Raw genomic sequence first — 14,653 nt, 5'->3', positions numbered from 1 at the left:
TTTGTCACTCCCCACATTGTCACCTGCTCTGCAAACTGTAGGCAGCATGACTGATGTCTTCTGCAGAGTAAGGATCTCTTTGCCCAGGGAAAAGAAATGGATGTTCAGAGATTTCTGGGGGTATACTGCTATCACAAGGACATTTTTGGAAGCCCTCACTACTGGACTAGCTGCTTGACCTCAAAACTGCTAATCCAACTTATAGTGCCAGTGCAGAAAAAAATTTCAGATGTCCTCTCCAGTAGACTCCAGGATCACAAGGAATTATTAGATTGTGTCAGTATCACTGCCCTCACATGTGAGTCACTGGAACACATTGAACAGAACAGTCGTGGATGCCCCATCCCTGGAAGCATTCAAGGCTAGGTTGGATGAAGCAAACTGGTCTATTGGCAGGTTCCATGCCCATGGCAGGGATTTTGGAACCTGATGATCTTTAGATCTCTTCCAACACAAACCATTCTAGGATTCCATGACTATTACAAGGGATTGACCAGAATTTAGTCCCACAGCAGTAAGAAGCAGCAGACATAGATTCACACTCCAGAACTGGTGGCAGTTCAGGACCTCTGCAAACAGAAAGGAAGGAAAACCTTAAAGCAGTCTAAAAGCCAAGGCAGACACAAGACAAGTGGGAACTTGTCCAGACACTGACATGGACACCCAGCCTCTGGAGAGCTTGGGCCTCCAGGTCTGTAGATACCAGCACTAGCAGTTTGCAGAGGAGAACTGCTCACCTGAACTCTGTTCATTAAAGTCACAGTGTTTATTTAAAAAAAGAAAAAGGTCCTGCTTGTTGTGAAATTCCCTCAGCTTTATTTATTTTTAAGTGCATGCTAGGTATCATGGCATCTGAGGAGTTGCCATTTCTGAGATTCATGCCTGGTCCCATCTGGTAAAAATACTGACCACAGAAGGTGACTCCGTCCCAGATCAGGTTCCATGTGTGTATTTGAACATTCTCATCCCTCCACCAGAAACGGTCACAGCTCCCAATCCACCTTGCAATCCTTCCCTTTGAGCACAGCCCAGTGACTACCTCAGCCTTTGCACGCACATTCACATTAGAAAACCTTATCACAAAAACACGTTGGGGAAAGAAGGTTAAATTTGATGAAGGCCAGATACAGCTGCTATCTAACTCCTAGTTTTGCCTTTTTTGGACACCACAGCTTTCATGTCATTCTATTAATTGCCTTTAAAAGCATTCCACCTTCACCTACATGGCATATTATTTTACAGTTGCCTTTTCAAGTACTAAGCACAGGATTTCCATGCAGTTTTAATCTGCCTTTATGGACACAGAATCTGGCTGAATGCCGTCAGGAAATAAATAGGTTGCATCACATCAGTAAGTCAGAAATATGAGATATTGTCTGCCTTTCAAGTTGAGAACTCTGTGCATGTCTGCAGGGATAAAAGCAAATAGAATTTGAGCTCCAAGTGCCCCGTGGGGGTGTTAGCATTCCAGCACAGAGCTGCTGTGCCACCCGCGGTCTGCACGCACCCCACGATGAAAGGGAGGGCAGTGGGAGCCCAGCCCAGCGTGTCCTGTGGGGCTCACAGAATATTGGCGCTCCATTCTAACCAGTAACCTCAGCAAGACACTGCAGCAGTGCATTGAGGGATGTGATGTCAAGCAGCACATGAGGCAACACAAAAAAAACCATTTATCATCTTTATGGGTTCTCAGTGTTCCTAGGAATGACAGCTTGAAATTACAGTGGAGAGAGCAGGGCACAGAGAGACGGATGAAGGACTGGGAAAAAACTGACAACTTTACTTGTGCTGCTGTGTCTTCAGTGTTGCAGGCACAGCTCTTCCATTGGAAGTTAAAAATGGTTTCTGAGAGCCCCTTTCCTTGCTCCAGCCAGGTTGCTGTCTCACTACTAAACCTCTCAAGCTTTCTGAAGGATAATTTGACTTATATTTTCAAAAATCATGTATTTGAAAGCTTTAAGGCAAAAAACTACATGTATTTTTAACAAAAATACTTCAAAGTACAAGAATTTGAATTTATAATTTCAAATTATTTCACTGTTGTCTTCATTTTCCTTTAGCCTTAATGTTGCTTCTAACATCTTCTTATTCATGATACCACTGAGCTAGAACTTTAGTTAAAAAATAGCTTTTCCCAGTGGAAATGTATTTTCTAAAAATTTCCCTAGACAAGCTTGACATAGTGAAAAACTTCAGGACTTCAGAATTTCAGAAAAAAACTTCAACAATTTTTAAGATTTTATATTTTTAGTAAGAAACCATACCACTTGAGACATTGCCTCTGTCTTTAAAATTCATCATGAAAAGTATGGCATACTCCATGAGGAGACACATCATATGTTTAAATGATTGTATGAAATATTTCATTAATTTATTTTTAGATTTTCTGTTAAAAACACATGAAATGCTGCACAAAACATAAAACACACACTGCACATAAAGTCACAGTAAATATTTAAAAATTATCTGCATTCACCCCAGTAGAAGGCATCTCTTACTTAGCATCCATTCCAGAGCAAGTCTTCTGCAAATGCACAGCAGAGAAAAGGAGCCCTCTCCAGCCCTGCCCTAAGCTCACTCCCACCTTTCCCACACCTGCTAGCCTGGCTCTCTCAGCTCCTTGGCACACACTTAACAAACCCCTTAGGTACCATTGGCTGTTGTCAAGACCCTAAAAGATCAATTTGCTGCTCCTCTGAGAGACCCTCTCCATTTCTTTGGCAGATGGAGTGCCATGCACTCTGTGCAGCTATGATCTGAGGGCTGTTCTGCCCGGCAATCTCCACCTAGCCAGAGAACCTCATCACCTGTTCTTTGATCTCCCCAAAGCTGCAGTGTTTCTGCAGCTGCTCTGGCTTTAGTTAGAGTTCATTTATTTGTGTCCAATTGTTCAGTGAAAGTTTTCACCCATCAAGAGATTTTTCTGCAATCCTGCAAACTATTTTTGGCTACTTTGAGGTTCATTGCCGTCACCCTGGACCAAAAACAGTCTGAAATTGAGCCAGAAAAATGGTTTCATATTCCTTTATGTTCTTTTCCTCTCCACTGCTACTGTCCCAGTAGGTCTGCTGCAGAGAAATGGTGGCACTGCCTGGTAATGGTGCTGGAATTATTTGCTTGCAAATACATGAACTAGAAGTGGTGGAAACAGAACCCTGAGAACAGCCCAGATCCTGATACCATCACTGCTCCGATTTGACCTTGGCACATGTTCTGTGTACTGAGTGCAGTGACCAAAAACCAAGCACCTCATGCGGAGGCTGTTCCTGCAGTCTGTACTGACCAAGTCACCATAGAGAAGAACGTCTTCTGTACTCTACCATAATCAGCAACTTCAGGAGAAAGAGGTCGTGTGATCCTCAGCACTTTGCTGAAGAGAACATCTTGTTTTCTGTCCAGTAACACTCAATGTTGTGGCAGCTGAAGAAATACAGGAAATAGCCATGGGCCAGGTACAGTCATAAAAAGAATAGTCTCCTTCCTATCATCACTAAAAAGAGATCATTAAGGCATTTTTAATTTTCTTGGCAAAGGCAAAAGGTTGAGTCCTCTGACATTATATATCCTTAGTACTGACCGATTTACAACACCTTAAGAGAAAGTATTTGGCCAGGTCAATAAAATATATGTCCGTCAAAGATGTAAATTGGGAATTCATGGAGCCAGCACTGCTGTCAGGGAAGGTGGAGAGTGTGGGAAGTACTTGGCTGGCCAGCCTTTGATTTCCACACACAGTGAGCTCTGCCATCAGCGTGCCCTAACAATAAATAATGGTGTTTGTCAATACACACAAGCAGAGCCTAACAGAAGTCTGAAGTCATTAAGTGTTATTGTGTTACAGGGCACAGCAGAGTGCATACACTTCTGTATTTATATTTCTGTCTACAGTCAATAAATCAGAATCTGTCATACCTGCGTTATCCAAGCCATCTGCTTTACCACATTAAAAAAAATGAGTAGGTGGGAAAAAACTTATGATAGCCTTTTTTTTTTCCTGTTCCTGTTGCTAGAGAAACCAATTCTTTAAAGTATTTTCTGATGGCTGAAAAGGAAGCTGTCATGTTCCCCTTCCCCCACAAAAAGCCTGAAATGGTCTGTGTTTTATGATAGTGCAATAGCTGCTGGAAGAAGGGAGAAGAAATCAAAAGCACTCATTTTTTCACCTCTTCAACTGACTTGTTGACTGACCTTGGGTAAATTGTTAGGGGCTCCTGTGAGTATGAGCTATATTAGGGAGTCGTAACAAGTGGAAAGCATAACATTGGAAGCAGTGATGCCCTTCAGAGGTTGACTGAATTTGTAAAGCAGAGCATTTGTATGTTTTTAAAGTGCCCATGCTGTCTTCAGCTGCAGAGCTGGGTGTTGCTATCTTTAGTGGGGTTGGTTCATCTCTGTTAAAATATTTTGGTCCAAACAAAATCAAATTAATGAGTGTTGAAGAAACACAAAGAAAGAAAGCAACAAAAACCAAAACAAAACACCATAAAAAAAACTCAAAACAAACCCCAGCCTGTGAAAGTGACAGATAAGATTATTTATTCCCTTTGTCTGTTTTTAAACAGAAAATAGGGCTAATAGGTGTACTAATGTTGCAGTGCTAGGAAAAGAGTTAGTTACTGTTGGCAAGTCCTTGGAGTTCCATACATAAATTTGTATAATTGCAAAATAATATAATTGATAGTTTCTCTTTGGAGTTTTTTGTCTATCTGCCCCATCAATTTGCAATGATTTTGTATAAGATGGTAGGATGCACTGCTCAAATGACCTGTAAATGAGGTCACACAAACCCAGTTAATATTTCCAACTACTGACTACTGTGGCATTTAAAACTTGCTATTCTTAAGTTTCTGCCGCTATTTATCCCTCCTCCTATAACTGCAAAGACCTCTTTAAAAATGATTAATCAAGTACTATCTGATCTTGTCATTAATCTGAGATATGGTTCCTGAAGGAAAGGATATCAATTTTGTGAAACCCTCTTTTTACTGTCTTCTTTACTCTTTTTAAGATCAAATTAAATGAAAACAAACAAACAAACCGACAGAATAGGCATTAGAAGAACAAGAACAGTTTCAGCCTATCCTTGTACAACAATTTACTCACTTTATTTCAGGATCATGTGGAGGAAAGTTTCGTATTTAAATTTGTTCTCTGTTTTGGGAGGCAAGATTAGAAACTGCATCACATTAACTTCACAACTTAAATAGGTGTCAGAGACAGAACTGACTTTACCTTGTTAGGTCCATGTGATACTCACTAGATTTTCACCATGTAACACTTCAGGACCTTTTGAATTTTAAGAATTCTTCACCAGCTTAAGGACTTGTGATTTTCTTCTGGAAGCTGGGTGAGATGGGATTTTTGTTCCCAGTCCAGATAGATCTTGGCCATATAATATTTTGGCAGAATTTCTAGCTGGACAAAAGTGAAAGACAATTAATTTGATAACCCTGTTATAGTCTTGCTGTACTTTTAGCCTGCTATAAAGCACATGCAAATGAAAGAAAACCCTAAAAGAACACAGTGACCAAAGAAAAGAACATAGCACTGCCAATATATCAACACACAGTGGTTTAATGCAGTTTATTACCATTCAGATTTCCTTTTTAATTTTTTTTCGTTTTGCCTTAAAAAAAACAATTTAGGGACTTTGTCTGTACTAGATGTGACATTTAAGGATCTGTGAGCATGAAAATGTGAAAGCTGAGGACTGACTTCTACTAATCTGAATGGCTGCAGGGCCAGCTTATAGGACTGTCATGTAGCAGAAGTTTTTCTCTTTATGTCCCATAAATAGGTGAAGGTGCAACAAACTTTATTCAAGGAACTTTATTCCCTATGCCATTACTTTAAAATTAAATGAAACATTTAAGCACATTCAGAATTCTATGTGTGTGTTCATATGTGCACATGGGTGTGTGAATATGTGTACATCCCTCCAGTTTCTAACTGATGCCCAGAGCCAAAGTGAGAGAGATGGAAACATTTCTGAAGGGTGTTTGGCAGGTTTTTTCTTACACTTTAAGAATGCATCTACACTAATTATACACCTTCTAAGCCATTTCCTATCTAAAAAATATTAAGTTTTAATACATAGATTTTAAAATACTTAAAATATTTAACATATACTACCCCACATTTTAAAGTTTAGTAACATATCCTAAGAACCAAGGCGGACTTTTATAATAGAAAATATTATTGCTTTGGAAATAAAGGAGAAAAAATATTCTTGGTTCTCCCTGAATGTGCTTTGCACCACAGTTTAAGATCCTAAGGCCAAGTCCTCTTTCAATTACCCTGACACAACTTATTGGAGTCTACAAATATGAAACAGCCTAAAGGGTGCAGAATTTGCCCCTTAATGTCCACACAAACCTCATTTATTAAGATTCCTCACTTTCACCGACATTTTCAACATAATATGTGAAGTCTGTTAAAAATTGTTCCATATTCTCACTGTATAAAATGAAACTTTCTCTTACCCTTTTGCCCTACTATATATTGGGGAAAGTGTGTTCAATATTGTTTGAAATTGGCATTAATCAGAATGAAATTCAGCCTTTGTGGTGTGGATTTGATTTTCACCAACCTCCTAAGAAGAGAAGCACTATTTACTACATATTGCTGCACACATTTAACCAAGATAATGCACTTATAAAGTTACACTGTCTGTTTATTTGCAAATCCACTGTTGTTTTCTGAAACACTCCAGCTTGTGACTTCATAAATTAAGATGAAATTTTTAATTTCCATCACATTTTCTAGAACATCTTACATCTGGAGGTGGCTGAGTGGTGGCATTACATTGAGCATCCCTGACAAACTTAACTGTTTTTTCCTGTTAACTAGTCCCCAGGACAAGCAATACTTCAAAAAATCTGTTTTTTCACAACTAATCACTGAATAATCCACAAAATATTCATTTCAGGTGCTACATTGTGAATTATATTGTGTTCATCTGCCTGCACTGCCATTGATTTACTGGTATAAATTTATTACCACTCTTCATGATAAGATTCCCCTGGGATATCTTTTGGCTTAATTCAGTGCTGAGGACCAAACCCTTTTCCTAAAGACAGTGGAATTAATGAAAGTGAACCTTTTATTTCCTATGGAGCTGAGAAAATCTTTCCCCCTTTTGAAGAGGAGCTGCATGCACGTGTGGCTATGTGCAGGAATTACATGTTTTAAATCACTCCCTGGTGCTCAGGAGGGGCAGGCTCAATTGCTCTGCTCACCCCAACCTGCTGTGATCATGGGCAAGACCCTGATCCCACCATTCCTCCATTTGTCATCTGCTAGACGGCTTTTATGACAACCAAAGGTTGTGAAGTGCTCCTATAATTGCAGCCCTCTCTAAATTCTTAAGATGTAAGGAGAACAAGAGAGTCCCTGACAGAGAGCTCAAAAAAATAGAAAGTACAGGAGCAGTGCTGTATGGGAAGGCAAGGGCTGCTTCCCACTCCATCATCTGTTGAACACATGTGAATTCCACCGTGAGGGGTGACTTAGGGATACCTCTGTGTATGTTTGGCATAAGTGTCAAAAGAAGACAAGATATATCTGGTGCTACACACAGCAGCGACTCATTAGGATGGATGCCCCTGAATGCCCATCACCCAGTAGCCTTTCACCTACAAGGTGGAGACACAGCAAGAGTCTCAAAAAAACTCACATGTAAGAGAAAAATGAGCGAGTGAGTCATCTCTTCTGTTTTGACTTATTTCATGAAGTTAAACTAGTCTCTATGAAGACTTCTTGGAGCTTTTCTTAACTACTTTTTGCTTCAAAGTCTTCAAGTTTTCTATTTGTAGATAAAAATATATGAGTGCTTTCCACAAGTGGAAGTGGCTTTGCTTTTTAACACATTTTAACACTATTTAAATGTGGATTTATTGTTTCACTCTTGCAAGTTCATCTAGAAAGTTTTTTTTTTTACATTAAAAGAAATATTGTCATAGAACACATACAAAGGGTTTTTTCCTGGATCTGGAAAAAAATACATATGTCATTGGAATCTCTTTGCAAGATCTACTTTCTATTTTTAAAAATACTTAACTATTTAATTCAGAACCAGCTCCACTTGCCATCTTCAGTGAAGGAGACTCCACAACTTTTCTCACAGGAGCAGCTCTGTCCCAGCCTCACCAGCCTTGCAGAGCATGTTTTTAGGGCAGGTTAGAGTAGAAACCATGGGCACTTCAGCATAGCACAGACACCAGGAAGCATCCATACATCTCTTACAATCTCAGTGCTTCCTGCAGAATTCTGGCTTCCCATTCCAAGGGATGCTGCAGGTCAGATGTCTCAGGAACTCCAGTTTCAGTCATCTCCCTTCTGCTGAGGCCTCCACGGGACATGTATCCCAGGCTGCAGTAATTAACACTGCAGAGCAGACCACTGCTGTTCTCGAGCTCCCTAAATGGTGATGCCAATATCTACGTCTGATACAGGGGAGAGAGAAATATCTGCTGCAAGAAGGAGAAAAGGGATCTGCTTCTTGTTCTTTGAATCCAGATTCCTCTTCCTTCACAGATAAAGAAAGCAGCTTGCAAATGTTAAAACCACTTGCAAACTTCCACTTTTTGGAAAACTATTAGGTGGTAAACGTTTCTTTAGCTATTTTTCCTATTAAATTATGCTAAATAAGCATGTCTGTTGAAGTTGTGAACAGATTCACAGACACACACAATGTGTCAAAATCTCAGCTGATTCCATAGAATAAGCTTAAGCACTTAATTTTGTTCTATACCATGCAAAGCATCCTTTTGGGTATTGAGTTTTAGTGTGACAAGTCCAAGTCTCATAGCACTTCACATCTCTTTGAGCAGTGAGAACACTCAAATAGTTTTTCCAGCAGGAAGAAGCAAAAATGTATTTTTCCAGGAAAGGGTATTTTCCTACATGTCTCAGTCTGAGTTTTAATAGTATTTTTAATGCTAATAACAAAGAATGTATTTTGGCACATGGCAGCTGCAGGGCCTGATTGGCAGTTAATGAAAGATAAGGAGGATTCATTGCATGGAAAAAGTTATTATTGAACAACTGAACCAATGCTTGTTACACCTTGGCCTTCCAGTCCTAATGTGAGCCAAATGTGACATCTCAATCCAAAAGGCATGTAGTATTTTACAGATGTCTAAGGAAATAAATTGTCATGTATACCAATTTTCCTGTGGCATTTGCTCTTAATGGCAATTGATCTGAAACCAAATGCATGTTACAGCAATTAAGCTGACAGAAACAATGTAAAAGTCTGGTGCATTCAGAGATTCCATTCTTCCAATGTGGGACAAAAAAACCCAGAGTAATGCAATAAAGCAAATACCAGCTTTCCAAATGCTGCATATTGGGCATTTGCAATTTGCTTGACAGCATTGGAGGCCTAAAGTTTTAACAAATACATGCAAGAATGCTCCATCTCTGTTTTAATGAATACCTGTCCCATAACATAAAGTAAGGACAATCCTACTAACATAATTATTGTTTGTTAATGTGGATAAACACAGGAGAGGAAAGGTGATTGTAGTGGCACACAGCATCATTCTGTGATCAGCTGCTCGTCAGGTGACTTGTACAGTGTGATTTGCTGTGTTTCTGTGTTTTTATGCACTTTTTGACTGGTTTACTTTACTATGCTATTGCCAATTTTCCCAGCTCAGCTACCTCCAGCTTTGGCCTGAGTTCTGTAAACATTCTCATTCCATTCTCATGCCTAAATTTCTTCATGTGAGGAACTCCTGCTGGAGCCACCATAACTATTCAGGTGCATAGTTATACTTGCAGAGAAACAAGTGGAGGCTCAGGGTCTTGGAATGGAATATGCAATGAATAAATGAAATATGAGTTTGTAAGAGAAGCAGTCATGCCTACCATGATTGCAGCTGAGCAACTGCTATTCTGCTCATGTATAATGGATGCTGCACTGTGAAAACACATGGTGCCCTGTCTCTTGCCATCTCACTCAGCCTCTTTTTTTCCCCTGAGAAATTTTAAGATGAAATCAGAAAACAAGAAAATATGTCCAATAGCATATGATTGTATCATTTTAATGTGGTTTCAAAGAGTATCTTCATAAGCCAGGGACTATTTAGACAAGCTATTATATTTTTTAAGCTTGCCCTCCAAGATGCTGCCCAGAGTCACTTTGGCATGTCAAGCTGTGCACTCAGAATGCCTGCAAACTCCCACACGGTGCACGTGCAGAAATTAATGTATTTGCCCTATGGACATCACTCATAAAGCAAAGTCAGAAATTATTTTTCTAAAACACAGAAAAAAACCAACATTGTCATTTGGAGACCACCATTTAGCAGCAGCTTTAGTGTTTAGCTACCATTCTCTCTTTGAGCTCAATTATGCAATTTCACCTTCAAAGCAGACATCTGTGAGAAGTGTGTCTTTTGTGGCATTAGACAGAAAAACTGAACCTAGTGACCCCAAATGCAGATTGAGAAACATAACAAATTAACATTTATCAAAGCCCCAGGGGATCCTTATTGTGTAGTTTTATTAGCTGTGAAAACAGCTAATTGATTTGATCTTCTATAAGATCTAACTTGGCCATTTATATTAGCTTTTCCATTTATATCACCTAGATAGTCAGTGGGATTTTCTGATTTTGGGCTGAAAAGGACCTGGATTTCACCTTGCATCTCCTTTGTGGGGAACATCACAAAGAGAGAGACTGCCTTCAGTTGGACAAGAGAAGGTTGTCAGTAAAAGATCTGTTCAAATAGTCACATGTAAAGCTTTCTTGCAAGTGTATTTGGAAATTTGCTTCTTATTAAAATAATAAAACTGCTTTAAATGTTGGAAAACGCAAAGGTCATAAAAATGACTAGAATATATCCATAATTCTTTCCCTTCCTAGCCAACTGCAAAACAATAAAAGTGTTTTCATTGTTCTGAAATGACATATGTGTTTTTCAATACTTTCTAATGGTATTCACTTTCCACTGCTGGCTTCGGAAATACTAGGTCAAACCTATTAACTTCTGTGAGGTTTGTGTGGCTTAGAGATGGTTTTAGGGAATGCAAAATCAGTGCCTCAGATTGACAGTATTTTTAGAACAGAGAAGATAACTCTAGAGTTACATGTAAAGAAGCTGTTCTGAAATAATTTGTCATGGTAAAAAAAGTAAAACTGGAAAGATTTTATCAAAAAACTAATGCTTCTTAGAGAAGCAAATTATAAGTCAGTCAGTGATGAAAGGAACAAGGAAAATGTCTCTCTAAGGGCTGACACCAGCTTTTTCCAACCGATTTTAAAGAAAAGCTTTCTTCATTTCTATTGTGCTTGAAACTGGCACAACATTGGCTTTTATTTCAAAAGGACTATTTATCTGTGTTCACAATAAATGATCGTTTTTATTCCTTTATAGATGTTACACATGTAACACATTCATTTTCATAAATTACAATAAAATCCCAAGAGAAAAGCTTTGCTAGGCAAGTGTTACACTGAAAGCTTGAGTATGCACATATGCAAGTATGTGTGCATGCACTTAGGGTTCTTTTGTCACACAAGACATACTATCTAATATTACACCAATTTTTCTATAGCTTAAGTAAGACAAAATTACATAGTAAGACTATATGAAAAAATAATTACTCCTGAAATTTATTTCCCTTGAGACAAAAAAAAAATATAGAAAATAGTTGCTTAACAGAATTTTTCTATTCCGTCTATAGAATCTTGCTTCCATGCTGGATTCCATCAAAATTAATTCATTATGGCACAGGCATAAGGGTCCCACAGAAATCCAGATGTAAGATCAGTGCTGTAATTCTCTCTTCAGCTCTTTAGGATAACTAAATGATTATCCATTCCACTTGTCCACTCAATATTATGGTATTTTTCACAATGAAAAGTACTTATTATACAAAAACTGATAGTTTGGTATTGTTAAGAGAGTTTTTTATTTATTTAGGTGCAAGTATTAACTGTATTAAAACTGGTCACAATCTATTACAAAGGATAAAATACAAGCCAGAATGGAAAGATCGTGCACCAGCTGGCATTTTACTCCATGCTCATGAGGGGCTGACTTGATTCACATTTGATTAGGTCTCTAGAGATTCAATATTCCCCAATTTGTCATCTATTAAGTGTTCTATTTGTCACCACAGAGAATAAAATCACCCTTTCCTCCCCTCTCCTAACTACTGCTCATGTACAGCATGGTAAGAAGGTAAGCAGAAATGGGAGCAATAGTGGGGAAGGTCAATTTTATTTACCAAGTTTCCTATATAGGCAATTTTGTGGGTGTCCCAAGTCAGCAATTCCACCTTTATCAAGACTAAGCCAGGCTTTTTTTACAATTTCAGTTATTCAAAAATAGACAGAAGCACAAGCTGTTAAACAAGCTTTTCACAAAGGAGGGTTGCTTTCACAAAACCTTCTGTTATCACCCACCTTTCTATACATTCTACACTGGCATTCCCTCCCAAGCTCCTAAAAATCAAAGGAGCTCATTACCACAAGGCTTTCTCCAAAAGGGGTGTGCACTGAGACCCAGTGGTGAGCACAGTCCATGCTCCCATTTAAATACTGAGAATTCATTGCTCTTGTGACCTTCACGAGCACAGGTGACTGCAGCTACACCCCAGAGCTGAGCAGTGCAGCCATCACTGCTAAACCTGCACACATCTGCTGGCACATGCAAAGGGATTCTCTCCTCTCAATAGGCACCCCATACCCAGAGACACTGGGAAGAGTTGTGTTGGTAAATATGACCCTACTGAACAGGCACAGAGTATTTTTCGACAAATTGAAATTATTTTATTTATGCATCTATTCTAAAACATTACATATTAAAATTATTTTAACACTTTGTCTAAGTTTCATGGCTCCTTCAGCAAAGGAGAGCTAAGACAAATTCCTTTTCACCTGGATCTTTTCAGTATTTTTTCTCTCATAGGATAATGGATGTGCACTTGGTAATTCAAAGCCTGCTGGAGCTGCTACTGCTCTTGCAAAGGTGTGAGAAAAGCATGAAAGAAACCCTCCTTAAAAGCCACTGTGTGTTCCCTGATAATACACCCAGCTGGTTATTGCTGGTCTTCCCAATGCTGGGAAGAGGCAGACTCTGTAACACACTCACACCTACCCTAAGGGGTAGTGCCAGATTGTGCAGAGGGTTTGCTAGGCCTGCAGCCTGTCTAGAGAGAGCAGCTACTTCAGCTTCAACTTTTCTTTTCCATCCCTTTACTGAAGGTCAAATTTTAAAAAGTTGAGCTATCTGTGCATCAAGTAGCTTTGCTCTAATAATACCAAATTCATAAAAGACCAAATACTAAAAGAGCAAACAGCACAATTTCTCAGCATGATATTAAGGGGTTTTTTTTCCAAGACAATTTGTGAAATGTATTTTAGGGAAGGTAATGTGGGGGAAAGGAAATTTTGTGTTGCTGTGGCAACTCAAGCAAAAAAAACCAGATTTGTGCTGCAACACCTATGTTCAGCACAGTTGAGTTTTAAAATACCATTGACTTCCTCAGTGAAGGAAAGCAATCAGAAACCAATTTTACAGATGACTTCTGCTTCCCATCCCCATGATGTTAAAAGTTCAAACTAAAATAAAATCTTCTCCAGCACAAATACCTGAGGTTTTCAAAAGTGGAATCAGTGTGCCTCTGACCAATGCACACTGTCTTGGGTGTATTACACTTACTTCCAACATTTAGCTCTTTAGCTCTTGGTCCAACCTGTAGTCTACAAAAAAACCCTGGGAAATCCCACCTCTCTGTTTATACTTGGATGCAGTATGATCCTTTTCAGTCCCTGTGGCTGAACTTCAGCCCACCAAACATCTCCTCCCCCAGGTAAATCGCAACCAAATCAGTACCAAACCCAGAAACAGAGGAGAAGCCAGTTCTTTCTCCTGAGAATTGTGTTGGTAAGGAGGCTGCAATACAAACAGCTAGAACTGCAGAAGCATAGAAAACACTCAGTTAATTACACAAGGGATTAATTAAAATAAAGGCTTCAAGGGGAAGAGATGGTGTCCCACTGATCAGTACCAAAAAAATGGGTTTTGATGAGAAAGAAAATCTGAAACTAAAAGTGGAAAAGGCAGATGCAAGGAGGAGCAGGGTGCAAGCATGAGGATGAAAATGGGAAGTCAGGAATTGAATTTTCAAATTGATTAAAAGAGAGTTGTATGGACCATGTTACAGATAGCCTAGACAACATGCAGACAGTTTTTCAAATGTGATGAAAAAGATTGAAAAACTACTAAAGGGATTTGGTAATGTGAGAGGTAAAAAGGGCAGGAAATACAGAGATCCTTGTCAGCAGCTCTTTCATAGATTGAAAATAAGATAACTAGAAAGTAAACAGGGTGCATGGAAAGAACCCCAGTAATTCAAGAAGAGGTAGTGAAGATGAAGACTTGCATGCTTTGATAATTTCTTGTTTATAGCAGCAGACTCTGCAGGCATGCTTGGTATCTGGCCTGGAGACTCATCCTCCAGGCACTAAGGATAACAGAGAGCTATGAGCAGGAGATGCAGCACTCCAGCCCCCCAAAGTGGGAGCTCCTCTGGCCAAATCAAGCTTGCTTGGCAAAGCCCTGGCCATGTTTTGGTACATTTAAAACATTTAGAAGTATAATTGCATATTTAACTAATGCTGTAAAAGATATAGACA

The sequence above is a fragment of the Camarhynchus parvulus genome, chromosome 1 (assembly GCF_901933205.1).
Source record: "Camarhynchus parvulus chromosome 1, STF_HiC, whole genome shotgun sequence".
Classification (NCBI taxonomy): Eukaryota; Metazoa; Chordata; class Aves; order Passeriformes; family Thraupidae; genus Camarhynchus; species Camarhynchus parvulus.
This window is presented reverse-complemented; position numbering follows the sequence as displayed.